Source organism: Vicugna pacos, chromosome 11 (genome assembly GCF_048564905.1).
Source record: "Vicugna pacos chromosome 11, VicPac4, whole genome shotgun sequence".
Taxonomy (NCBI): Eukaryota; Metazoa; Chordata; class Mammalia; order Artiodactyla; family Camelidae; genus Vicugna; species Vicugna pacos.
This window is the reverse complement of record NC_132997.1, coordinates 46042144-46056071: the sequence shown is the minus strand read 5'-3', so window position 1 is coordinate 46056071 and position 13928 is coordinate 46042144. Positions and strand designations below refer to the sequence as shown.

The 13928-nt window shown below is 48.3% G+C and overlaps 1 protein-coding gene and 2 long non-coding RNA genes across 11 annotated transcripts in view; 1 reads left to right on the top strand and 2 right to left on the bottom strand.

Moving 5' to 3' along the window:
- Positions 1-13928, bottom strand: part of KCNMA1 (potassium calcium-activated channel subfamily M alpha 1) — a 708582-nt gene that overhangs the window by 647413 nt on the left and 47241 nt on the right. The gene's annotated exons all lie outside the window — the stretch shown is intronic.
- Positions 2565-7352, bottom strand: LOC140699302 (uncharacterized). Its single transcript, XR_012077351.1, has 2 exons — positions 7266-7352; positions 2565-2717 (listed from the first exon to the last, which is right to left on the bottom strand). It is a non-coding gene; the product is annotated as an uncharacterized lncRNA (long non-coding RNA).
- On the top strand, positions 7647-10118 carry LOC140699789 (uncharacterized). The gene is made up of 2 exons (XR_012078028.1): positions 7647-7698; positions 7927-10118. It is a non-coding gene; the product is annotated as an uncharacterized lncRNA (long non-coding RNA).

The following is a 13928-nucleotide window of genomic DNA, read 5'->3' as shown; positions in this document are numbered from 1 at the left end:
ACGATACTGTAAGGAAGGTAGAGAAAAAAGGTGGGGAAAGGGGGCTGGTGGGTTCAACCCACATTAAAACCATGCTGAGAAGTAAACCCTGGTGGCTAAGAGCTGGGAAGAGGGGAGCTGTGATGTCAGACTGCCTCGATTTCCTACCACTTCCCAGCCTGTCTCGATTTCCTACCACTTCCCAGCCTGTGACCTCGGGCCACTGGACTCTTTGTAAGTCAATTTCCCCAATCTGTAAAATAATGTTAACGATAGTTCCCACCCAACAGAACAGTCGTGAGGATGAAACAGTCGATGGGTACAGCACTGAGCACTGAGTCTGACTGATGAGTGGCCGGAAACTGGGAGCTAGCAGGGTCTTGTGCTAGAGGTTGTCTGCCCAGCCATAAAGTATTTCTAACACCTGAGGCTTAGACTCAAGTCCCCTGCAGGGCGGCTGTCCCTGAGCAGGTGCAGAGATGTGAGCGCCCCACCCTCACTGGAATCTCAAGTTGAAATGAGCCTCCTCACAGCCCTCATTCTCTTATCAGGGGACTAGCACAGAACTAGCCAACGCCTCCTCCCCATTACAGACCCTCAGATGTGGGAAGGCAGCAGCTGCATCTCCACAAAGTAGTCTCTTCTCTAAAATCTTTGTGTTTCCCTCTTGCTTCGTTTCTCTTATGTTCACCTGCTGCACAGAGATTAGGCAGCAGAGGTAGGTAAATAGGAAGAAAAAAAATTTTTTTAATGGAATAAAAAACAGGGCCTGGAAAAGTACTGCCTAGGAAGGTTTCCCATGGGCTCTGGAGGCCTATTTAAATGGAATCCCACTGATACACAGCTGCAGCCCTCTGGAGAATGTCCCCGCATCCCACCCCCGAAGAGCCCCATCCCAGGGAAGATGCGGGCTTCAGGTCCCCCCTGGTCTCCAGGGCAGCCACCTGAAAAGTCCCCCAGAAGAAGCACTTCTCGCCATGCATGAATACTGTAGGAAGCATTTGAAAATAAAGTTTCCAATTACAGCTGGCATTTCTGGAGTGTCCTGCTGCTGGCCGCAGCTGTCCCACGAAGGCCAGTGATGTCACCCATAGGCCTGACCATGCTGAGTTCCAAGGCGGGGCTGGGCCCATGTCACTAGAGAGGAGGGAACCTGCCATTTCCTCCCAGAGGGCGCACAGCTCAGACTCACTGCTTCCCCTCTTGGGTAGAATTCTACTGTCATGCCTTAGTGTCACACCATGAAAGATGCAGAAGCTTTTCCAAGGTCCAGGACAACCTCATTTGACAGCTTCTAAAATCTTGCTATGTACCAACCACTGTCCTGGGTCCAGGAAAGCCCAGATGAGACCTACCACACCTCCCCCACAACACATACACACACACAAATTCTCACTGTATTCATTTCCCAGAGTGGGAAAAAAAATGCTCTTGCATGCCTCTGCTAAAGAGAGAGAAGAAAAGGGAGATCAAAGGGGAAAGAAAATAGGAGAGAAAGTAAAAGAAGGATGGGTGGGAAGAAAGCTAAAAGAGGAGACAGAGGGAAAGGGGAAGGAGGGAGGGAAGGAGAGCTGGACACCACTACCCAGGTACCCCCCAACCTTCCTCCTCCTCCCCACAGTTCAAGGCATTTAGGCACCTGGGACAGTCCTGGCCGGTCTTGTCCTCTGGGAGAGCTGACCAAGAGGACAGGGCACCGGATGCCTACAGGGCAATATAACAGATTGGGTTGGAGCCCAGAAGTAAGAGTCGAAGTTCAATGTGAAATTCAAATTTCCCAAGGGCTGGGATTAGGTTAACTGGGGACAGGATTTGCAGGCTGTATTTGACCAAAATATTTATCTGTCACCATATTAACCACACTGAGGACCCTCTCAAAGTCAGAACTCTGCCATTCATCATCCCCCAGAATACACTACCAGGCACTGACCACTTTGGTGGGCGGCCTGCCTTTGGCCATCCTGACCCCCTCCTTGCAGATTCCCCATTAGCTTCCAGGTGAACAGGTGGAGCTCCTGAACATATCCAAGTCCCTGGAGGAACTCTCAGCGATTATCAACACCATCCCCTCATTCACCTGAGGAGCTAGTCTAATTAAACTGCAGGACCCTTTCCTAGGGAGAAGGAGGTGGCGGAGACAACAGTCTTCAGAATCAAAGGAAGTGCAGGGAGAAGGGAAATCAAGACCCTTTCAAAAAAGACCTAATTGAACCCCCCAAGCAAAACTGTGGGGTCAAATTACGCAAGAGGAAACCAAGAATCCAAGAGGTTAAGAAGTAACCCAGGTCACACAGTCATGAAATGAAAGCCTGCTTGGGACCCACATCTGTTTGCTTTCTAATGCATTATAATGCAACCAATCCTGCAAAACTATGCCAGTTGACCTTTTTAATGTTGTCTTTGATATATTCTTTTTCAGAATTGCTATCTTGATGTTTTTAATAAAAAGAACCTGTGAAAGCATGTGCCTAATGCTCTTCAGAGTATATGTCAATTTCAGTTATTACATTTTTCATTTCTGGACATTTTATTGGTTTTTCTCCAAGTACATATAGATTTTTTTAAAATTAGTATAGCATTTCTGGTTCATTTTTTAACAAATTTTTTTTTAACTTTATTAAAATTTTAAAGACATCCTAAATCCAATTGGTCTTGTGTCTGAGACCCTTGGGGGTCTGATTCTTCTGTTTGTTCTTTCTGCTGACTGTCATTCACGGGGACTTGTTTCCTCATCTGTCCTGTAAGTGAGGGTAAAAGCTCATGTCAGAAAGGTTGGGTTTTTACCTATAGGAATCCTTCAGTGCTTGAGCTACGAGTGTAGCCCACCAGAGTTCATTTTCACTTGATTTCGACAGACATGATGGAGTGCTACCAGCCCCAAATTATTCCATCAGATTAATTCTGCAGCTTGTGGTTTCCGGGGCCACAAAGGCAGTACAAAAGCAAACCTGAACTACAAGAAGGCAGATCTGTGACTACAGATTTTCACCAGAGACACTGCTTCATCCTCCCCAAAACAGGTAAGTCGCCTGTCTGCTCCCTGTGCCCTCTGGCAGGTGTTTGTTGACTCCCTGTCCCCTGATTGGAGCCCCCCGGAGGGGCTGGTTTTACGCAGGGATCTCACTTCCAACTTCCCACCCGGCAGAGGCCCAAAAGTTTGGTCTCCTGGGCCTTCGTAAAGGTCCCACTTTCAGTCCTGGCTGAGAGTCTGACACGCCCTCAGCCTGATGTCTTTTGAACGTTTCCAAGCACTTCTCAGAGCCAGGATCTGTGCCCTTTCCTGTAGCTAACTGAACCCTGGATCCGCCTTTCTGTAGTCTCAGGAGCCCAGAGTTCCCAGGGCCCTCTAAGGCAGGAGCTTTAAAAAAAAAAAAAAAACTTTGAAATTTTGAAGCCTCTCCTGGGAAAGAAGAAAATCAGAAGCAGCGAGGTTTTAATGCCCTACAAGACTAATAGTACAGAGGAAAAGTGCATTCCAGTGTGGAGTCAGCAGTTTCTATTAAGGGTGTCTGAATTATTATAAAGAAGAACAAAGGAGGAGGAAGAACTAGCAGAGCAGAGTAGATGTGAGAAGCATCTACAATGAATGCAGAGACAGTCCTGTTCTTTTACTTTGCTCAGTTATCCCTCATCTGTGACACAGCAAAATAAAGTGACACACCTTCAGCCTACACACACACACACACACACACACACACACACAGAGAAGATGCAGGCATCTGTTAAAACTGGAAATAAGCGCATCGTTAGAGAATACAATTCAGCTTCCTAAAGAAATTGGACACACCAAGCCCCTGACATAAGTATGGGCCACTACAGCCTCCCAGGTGTTCTCATAGCTGTGGCTCACTTCACCCTCACAAAACCCTCCGAGGTGCATTTCGTAGCTGTTAACAGGCAACTTGCTGCTAACTGGTCCTCTGCACTTTCCGCCACCTACCTCCTTCATCTCAATAAATACTCCCTGATTAACAATAACACACTCACACACACATCAAATATATCTACAGGTCCACAATCCCTTATCCAAAACCCTGGGGCCAGATGTGTTTTAGAAGTCTGCCTATTGCCGATTTTAAAAAATTAATCAGGTATATCTGGCGGGGAAGGGTTTGAGCCGCACATCCCTGTCACACCCATTCCCATTACTGCAGGGAGACGTCTGGCTATTCGGACTGAGCTGGATGAACAAAGACCATCATCAGCCCCACATCAGTTCAGAGCAGCTTTGTCTCCACGTCAATCATGTAAAAACCCTCACTTTTCAGAGCTTTGGGGATTTAAGAATTGTGAACAAGGGGTTGTGGACCCAGATAACTGAGTTCTCTCTCAAAATACCTACACGGAAATCCACCATTCCAAAATCCCTGGGACTCAGTCTCTAAAAGACACATTCTGTTGGCCTAACCAGACATTAGCAGTCACATTAAAAGTCTGATGACACCGTTCTTTTAGGTGTTCACCACATGTTATCCTGGGTGTCACTAGGGGTGGGTTCATTAGGTCTTTCCAAACAGAAACATTTGATCCCACTAGTTGGACTTGTGTGTCCAAAAGCCAGCCTGTTCCATTCCACACAGCACAGCCTGCGATGCTCAGTGGCAGTCAGCTGTGCAGCAACGTTCACCAACGGGGGTCCTTCTGATGCCTAGGCATGTGGGACAGGACAGGAAGACGCTGAGAGTTTTTCCCCCCATTGTCAGTTGTCCCCAAGTGGCCGCATTAGCTGTATCAATTTTTCTTGGAAATCCAGAGAATAACCATGGCACCTTGCTACAGACCCAGCAATTAGACTCATTTCGCAGTGAGGCCATTGTTGCCAACTTCAAATAGGTTTTCTCCACTCAGACTAGGGACGAAATGTAAGACATCTAGACACCTATCTGACACAACACAGTGGAGATCGTGATCTTTAAGCAAAATACAAGCAGTACCGCTTTCTGAGATGACACCACACCCACCAGTGGGTTTTGGCCTGGTCTGCACCACAGTTCAGAAAACTCAACTTGTCAGTAATACAGGAACCTGCCTAAAGTCGCATCTACAGTGGCCAACTCGTCATACCTTGGATGTTGGACCCACAGCTACTCCATTTTGACTTGCAAATGCATTCCCCTCCACAAGGGCCAACGCAGATCGATGTACAGCACGTGTCTGATACCCTACCAAACAGGCCACTCTGGTCAGTAAAGTTTAAGTTAAACCATGCATAAGCCAGAGTGACTTCCCCAAATCTTCACAAGTGAATATGTTTCAATTTTTCCATCATTTCCCCTTTTGATTGCACATCTTTCTCCAAACCAAAGTGCAAGTCCCTTAAAAGCCAGGGTAAATGCTGCCTGCCTGCCCTGGGACCAGACCATGTCCCTCGGTGCTAGGCCTCCTTTTTATTTGCCTAGTTACTGATCTCGGCGGGGCAAACTAATCAGATATTGTGAACAAGCTCAGAGATCTGTTGATGGGAAAACATTTCAGAGACTCCACGTTTTATCAATCATACCAAATGGTTACACAAACACCGTACATGTGCCTTTAGCGGCAGACTCAAAGCAGGCAGTGTCACGAGTAGTTATACTCTGTGACAACTCCACTAGAGGATTCTCTCTCCATCCTGAACATCAGGGCAGAAGTATGACTAACACAGTAACTTTCATAAATACAGACCTCAATCAGCAGAATTAGAATTTAATATCCACTGAAACATTGTATTTTTCTCTCTAGAAGCACCCTCCACCAAACAAAGCCAAATCAAGACTATTTTGTTTGTAAAATAAGTCTGGTCAACTGACCACGCAAGCTCCTCCAAACTGGCTGTAGTGGAATTCCTGAGGAGTCAGACTGAATTCCCAAAAGGCCTCTCAAGGCCAGGAAAGCCATGCCAAAGGCCTGCCACCAGGCTCTGCCTCTGTGGATTTCTCTCTTTCAGAGGTCCCCTGAACACTGAGATTCCTGCATATGCCATGAGACAGTGTTTCCTGTTCACCTGACGAGGCTGCTCAGAATCCAAGTGTCTCCAATTTCTGGAGGGACCAGGCAGAAAGAAAAGAAAAATCTTTCGATTATACCCACAGGTGCAGTTTATAACTGCAAGTCATAACTAACTTGAGAAGAAGGGCTTCCCTATATCTGGAAAACACAGATTAAAACCAGTAAAATTCCAAATAAAAATCATAAAAATTGTAAACATATTCATAATTTCACTCAGTAACCAAACCTTTCATTAACTTTTTAATGAAGCCATCAGGTTTTTCATTCGGATTCTTTCATTTCTTACCCAGTTTAGCAGTATAAACTGAAATTTGTCCAAGACCTGTATTTATCAAAACGTCCTTCCTATGAATATTCTTGAAGATGAAGCACTTTCGCAAAAGCTTTAGAATGCAACGGTAACTGTCTAGAAATGAAGACTTTAAAAAGCACGGTTAAACACCTGATTACAATGCAGTCAAGAAAGAAACTTGATTACAAGAACTAGAATTACACCTGATTATAATCTTAACCCTTAAAGATCTTAATCTCTGGCAAAAACCAAGAAGCAAGTAATTGTGAACTGTTTGTCATAGCAGCATTTCCTGTTCGGAAACCTTACGCCTTAGTCTTCCTCTCCTTTGAAGGCAAAGGTAAGTAAACTTAGACCTGCCTGGCAATTAATGTTCCAAAATTTTATCCTATTTGAAATGTCCCAGATAGTCAATGAATTTTCTTCATTTAACTTAGTTTAGTTTCAAGTTACCAGAATCTGGAGAGACTACCATAGATAGGCATTCCCAAGACATTATTATTCCTAGAGTTTAAAAAGACCTTTTTTCCTCACTCCTAGAGTTAAAGTTCTAGAGAGCCCAGGTAGGTCATTTACATCTCAAAGGCACAAGCCGAGAAATACCATTTCCTTCTAGAAAGCTAGCTTAACCAATTACTAAAGGTTCACTCTGATACAATCTTGGGGCCGTTCGGGGCCACTGTTCTCTCAGCAGCACCCTTTCCTGCAGAACAGACACCGCAGGGCCCCACATACTAGCGGACAGCCACCCTAGGATCTCCTCCGCAACTTCTGGGATCACCCCCTGGAATCTCAGGGCCTCACGCGTTGGGGGACGACCACCCCAGGATCACCCCTGTGACGTTCGGAATTACCCCCGCAACTTCTGGCCCCCGTGTCAGTGCATGGCCACTCCGGGATCACACCCCCAGTTTTCAGGCCCCACACTGTTGAGGCCCCACACTAGGCCCCAATTCCCCACAACTTTCCCCTCCGCAACCTTACTTCCTCACATTTCAGCACTCACCGGAGTTTCCTCAGTCTCCCGGCTGTTCCGCCATTTGCTGGGCCGCACCCCACAGGCCAGCAAGGCCTGCAAGTGTCCACCTTCAAGACTGAAGTAAGGGCCCACGGTCAGCGACAGAGATATCGGTGGTTTAAAGGACAGGGGGAGCTTACACGTAGGAAGAAAGGTCCTGGAGCGACACCTCAGCGGGCGAGGCGGCCAGCAGGGCGGGACTCGGCAGCAGGCTCCACTCCCGGGAGGGGCGGGGGGCAGGGGGAGGTCAGTAATTAGACGGGAATTGATATCAGGTGGGCTCCTCGGTTACCAGGGAAACCAACAGACGCGCATGCGCCTCACGGCCCCTCGGATAAACGACCCTGGTGAAAGTTCGAACAATCATTAGCTGGGGCTGGGGCAAGCACGGAGGAACGTCAGTCAGGTGAAAAGTGTGCAGGTGAGGCAGGTACTGGAGCAGGGGATGTACAGAGGGCAAGAGAACAGCCATGTGGGTGGCCTGACCACACCCTGTGCTACATGATTTCCTGTGAATCTTTTCAGAACACCTTGCAAATTATTTTTCTGGTGTTCCATAATCAGGGACTCTTCATTTAACTTAAGACATCCCCGACTGGAAATCAAGAAGAGGTTTCACTAAACCTGTTGTTTTTTTATGTGCTTTAAGGATTGGGACCTGATTTCTAATTTAGTCTCTGCTGCTCACTCACTGTGACCCCCGAGCATGCACCTAACCTCTGGGTCTTAGTCTCCCAGCCTGTGAGATGGTTGACCACAGACCCTTGAAGAGAAACTGCTCATGTAAAATGGGAGAAATAGTGGCGTGGAGCTCATGGAGCAGTCACTGAGGACCACATGAGGTGACACCTGGATTAGCACCTCCAGGCACATGGGAAGTAACGTGTAATCTCGTCCTCAACATTAGATGATGATTATGTTGCACATCTGGTGTTCCATGACACTTCTGAATCCAGCATATGATGCTGACTTGCCCCTTTGTAGTTGGAACTAATGGCTATTTTCATGAGCCCCAAGACGCTGGCCGCTGCAGGGCCTAAGCCTGGAGACCATAACCACCACCCTTTTTCCTGCCTCGTCCCAGCCCTTGGAAGGATCGGCTCAATCCCTCCATAAACTGTGACCAGAACTCTGTGTTTGTTACCCAGCTTCCTGGGAGACGGGCAGTGGCATAGCGGAGGGATTACTTTGGGTAAATATTTCTCTAAACCTCATTCTTGCCACCACCAGTGCTCCGAGTGAGGGGGCCCAGCTCCCCAACAGCCCCACCATTCTAATCCAAGGGAGCCTGGGATGGAGCAGAAGTCATCGTCTCCCTAGCACTGAGCAGAGGACTCCACTAAAAGCAAGCCCCAAAATTAGGCCTTGGAAGCAGTCGGGGGGCAGCTTGCACTGGGCTCTCAAGGAACTAGCAATAGCCTTTGCCGAAGCAGATCTATTGCAGCAAGCAGGGTATCGTCTTTACAACACTTAGCACTTGGATCAGCCAAGCCACCTTGACAATTCCACTCCTGAGGCTGTGGTGGGCATCCAACCTGCCCTCCCCCAGCCCAGGAATCCCAGCTGCACCTTTCCTGACAGATGCAAGCTTATCTCCTGTGTGCTTTTCCAGGTCCCAGGCAGCTACATGAAAGGCTCCCCCAGGCCCTTTCACTTTGCCAGCAGGCAAGTGGGGTTAGTCTACCCAATTCTACCCAATTTACAGCTGAGAAAACTGAGGCTTAGTCCATGGGCTTAAAGCACTGGTTCTCAATCCTGGCTGCACTTGAGAAGCACCTAGGGAGCTTCTGACATTCCCAACGCCCCTGCCACACCCAGATGCTCTTCTTGACTCAGGTATTTTCTTTGTTTATCTTCCTAAGTGATTCCAGCGGGCTCCTGGTTATCAATCTCGTTAGTGGAGCCACGTGGAGGGTGGTTAAAGTGCAGCCCCATGGCCACAGGTTCTCATTCCCTGGTTCTCAGGTAGGGCCTGGGGAGTTCCATTTCTAACAGGTGAGGCTGATGCTGCTGGTCTAGGAAAGAAATAGTGCTCCCTGGTGACCCAGTGAGAGAAGCAGAACTTGGAGAACCTGATCTCAAAGCCCATACTAGCCTCAGTTTTCTCAGTGGTAGACTGAGAAGAATGGCTCCTGGCGTAAGGAGCACTGGTGTAGAACTCCTCCGACTTCCATGGGCACAGCTGGGCATCTGGTTAAAAAGCAGATGGGGGCTCAGTAGGACTCGGGTGGCACCCACGCTGCATGCCTAGACTAGCAGGCCTAGCTCCCACGCTGGCGTTCTGCCCAGGCTTCTCCGTTCAAGCAGACCCAGGGCCCGGTGACTCGCCCTTTCCCCAACAGAGATCAGCCTCCTTGACACCTCCACCTGCCATCCTTGCTCTGAGGCACAGGATAAAGCGAATACATACAAAGCAAACAATCCCCGTCCCTTTAACTCTTCTTCCAATGTCATGACAAACACCACTGTCCACTGGGACGTGCTACCCAAGTGCCCACCATGTGCTGTGTCCAGGGCTAGGCACTCAACCCGGCAGGGGCCCAAGGACAGAGATGCAGGAAGCAAATGGCATTGTTAAGAGAGGGTGCCGTAGGGCCCTAGAAGAGGGTTGCTTAACAGCTGGACAAGAGGACTGCAAAGACAGATGACCTAGCCTCCCACCTGCAGGCTGCCCTCTGCCCCCGAAGGTACCGGCCACATTCTCCAGGCAACAGAACTACATTGGCCTGGAGATGTTGCATCATAGCCAAAGTCATCCAAGAAAAGGAGTACTAGCAACAATGCATCATGTTGTTTACCAGATGCTGTATCCCAGGCACTGTGTTAAATGCTCTGCAGATACTGTGGACTAGTGTACTGTGTTAAGGTGTTATCTCATTTACTCCCACCAAAACCCCATGAAATGCTCACTGTCATGGTGCTCTGTTTGACTGATGAAGAATCGAGATGCAGAGATAGGAAATGGCAGAACTGAAATTTAACTGCCACACAGCACGGTGTCGCCAAATACTAGGGACCCCAGACTAAGCGCTCTCCCCAGATTAGGGCTTCCACACAAGATGGTCACTCCTGGGCAGGTGGTGTATGGTGGTGTATGTCCTCACACCATTTCATACAATAATAAAAAATAATTTTCTTATACCTAGGATACTAGGCTATTCTAAATAGTATATATTATTTATATATAAATATATAACTATAGTATACAATAGAGTATGTGTTGTATTTATATATAAATATATAATCACATCATATAATAGTTTATGTGTTATATAAATACCAAATTTATATACAATTATATTACACAGTAGAATAATTACATATTACAATTATTTTATACTTACAGAAATCTATACGTTACGTATATACTCATTTACTCTTACAACATGCTTATTATGTACATATTATTAAGACCATTATTTTATGTTAAGAAAAATTGAAGGTCAGAGAGTTGGAGTAACTTTTCCAAGGTCTCACAGCCGTGAAAACCCAAGATTTGAACTCTGTCAGCCTGGTTCCCCACTCATGCTCTTGACCCCATCCTCCACTGTTGACTTCCTCTGACTAAACTATAAATTAAGAGGATGGCTCAAGTCTCCTAGGTGCTTTCTGTGCCCACAGCAGGCCCAGCCCAACGGCTGAATCCTTTGTAGGTACCTTGACAAATGCCTACTAATGGCCAAACAGGTGCTTCCCGCCCTATTTATAGCTCCCAGCATGGCCAGTAGGCTATAATTAGCACAGCCTCCCACAGGACTGGAGCTAAATTAAACCAGTAGGATGAGAGGCCAGCAGCTCCGGACAGTGCCTCTGTCACCTCCAGCACAGAGCAACGGTGAGACACGGGAGGGGTCTCTTCAAGGAAGAAGCCCCCCTTGGCCAGGGGCCTTTCTAACTTGGGTGGTGCTTGGGTCCCAAGGTCCTCCCAATGGCCTCTACTGGCCTTATCTCAATCCTGGGGACTGATTTCTCCTGGTATCTCCCAATAAAACCAAAAGATGAGTGATCTCTTTTTCTGAGGGTCAGGAGACCAGGATTCTGGTTCTGCCTCTGATTAGCCCAGTGACCAAGGGACTCAGCTTCTCTGGGTTTCAGTTTTGTCTCTGGAAATGGGGGGGAACCAAGTCTGTGGCGGAAGTCCCTCCGGCCATTTGACAATGGCTCACAAAGGGGCTGCTGGTGGAATCCTGTGGCTGAGATCAACGCCAGGAGGCTGTAGAGAGGGGCCTAAGGAAATGTGTGGCCCACCCACAGGGGAGGGCTCTGACTTGGGGGCCTGGTGTGACTTCTCAGTCTGCTGGCGCCGTGGGCCTGTGCAGAAGAGAAGCACTGGCCGCCTCTCACCATCTCCTCTGGCTGAAGAGCAAAAGGTGAGGGATGGCGTGAGACGAGACCTCCTCTTTCCCTCACTCCAGAGCTTCTGGCTGCCCGGTGCTCTGCCTCACTCTGGACTTAGATGTCACCTCCTGGGAGACCTTCCTGGCCTCTTCGTCTAGATGATCCACCTCTCCATCAGTCCTACCCCCTTTCCAGAGCACTAATGAGGGCTGGAAACTCCTTCTCATGTGTGTGTTAATGGACGCGTTAATTGTCTCCCCCACTGGAATGCAAGACCCACAGGGACAGAGCTGAGTCTATGAGTTGGCTTCTCCACCTAGAGAGTGCGTGATGTGTACCAGCCACCCTGTCCACCGCCCCATCCACGTCTGCTGACTGGGTGAGCTGTTTCCGCTCCAGGCCCTGCTCCCCCTATGCTGAGCTCCCTGCCCCCAAGTTCTTGGGCTTCTCCATATTTTTCCCATCCAAAAGGAGAATCCCAGAGCAGGGAGTCTCTAAACCAGAGACACAAGTCAGGAAGGCCTCCTGGAGGAGGTGATTTCTGCAGGGATGAGTTAGTGACGTCTAGCCAAGGAAGGGGAAAAGACAGAGAAAAGAGAAGGGACAAAGCACAGACGTGAAAATGGCCTGTGCAGGGGACCTCGAAGGAGGTGAGAGTTCCTAAGACTACAGAGGGCAGAAGAAGTGAGGTAAGAATGGGAAAGGCAGGCAGGCAGCAGTGATAGAGGTGCCTTAGGTGTCTTGCCGAGAAGCCTAATTTTATCCTACAGCTCAGGGGTCGGCAAACTTTTCTGTAACCATCCTTGCAGTTACTCAACTCTGCCGTGGAAGATACAGAAATGAATGTGCATGGCTGTGGTCCAGTAAAAGTTTATTTATGGACATGGAAATTTGAATGTCTCATAATTTTCATGTGTCACTACTGAGGTTCCCTTCACCTTCCACAATCCTTTGCCAATGGCTCAAAAAGAGGCTGTACATTTCTGACACCACACTTGTCAAAGAGCACCGACACTTAGCCAGCGTTTACCCTGTGGCCTAATGCTTTGAGTGCACTATTATCTTTTTTAAACATCACAACAAGCCTATGAGGGATATACTACCATCTCCATTTTACAGATGAGGAAAGCGGAGTACAATCTGGGCAGATGCACAGCTCCTTGTGCTTAGAAAGGCTCCACGTTTGGTTTAAATTTCTTGATAATTGGTGAGCAAGGGGCTCGCATTTTCACTTTGCACAGGCCCTTGCAAGTTATGCAGCTGGTCCTGCTGAGTGGTAAGAGGCTCAGGTCACAAGGACCCTGGGCATCGGACTCTTAACACCTGCCTGCCCAACCATGACATAGTTAGAAATTACATGTGGGAAGTACCTACTTGATTCCAGGCTTTTAGAAGCCAAAGATAGGACAGATACCAGGATCCATTTGACACCCAAGTCAGGACTTTTAATCCAAGCAGGACAAAGACTCAGTGGCCTGGGCCAATCAGCCCTGAGCCCAAATCACCTCCTCCCACCCCTCTTTCCCTTGGTAGGGAGCAGACATCCCTCCTCATGTGGCCATCCTCATTTACTCCACAGTGACCTTGGGCTGGTGACTGGGAACAGTGCACAGGGGCTACATGGCGGACAGCCTTGGAAGGACCGCCCCGCCCCATCTGGTCCAATCCCGCTCTCTGGCTCTGACTACAGATGCACGCGCCCCTTGACAGGTGAAGGGAGGACTTCAAAGTGCACCCGAGTTTTAGGAGGGGTAGGAGACAGCCAGGACAGAGGCCGGTTCTACAAGCCGTCATCCGTCTTCCAGCACCAGGCAAGGGAAGCCTGCTGTAATAAGGAAAGTGAAACCTCTTTTTTAAAAATTCAACAAACCAGGAGACACGCCCTTAGGATATGGCACTGAGGTTCCACTTCACACATTTTTCAAGGGTTGAGAAGATTGGCAATTTCTTCAGCTAGATCAAACGCGTCTCAACCCCGCCCCACCAGGGCAAAGGAGGAGTTCCTCCTCAAGGTCGTCGACTCCATCACTGACCCTGAGTCTGGTGCGCAGCTCTGGAGCTAGGGGGCCTGGGACTGAATCCTGGCTTTGACCCTCACCAGCTGATTGCCCTTGGCAAGTCACTTGGCCTCCTTGCACCTCAGCTGCCTACTCTGTAAAACAGAAGTAACCAGGCCTGCCCCACAGGGTCGTTGTGAGGCATGAAAGTGTCAATATCTGTGGAGTCAGAGCTTAACAACTGCTAGCAATTAGTATTAATATCATTATCTTCAAGCTAGAATTTAGGAACTGGAAGAAATGCACACATACCAGG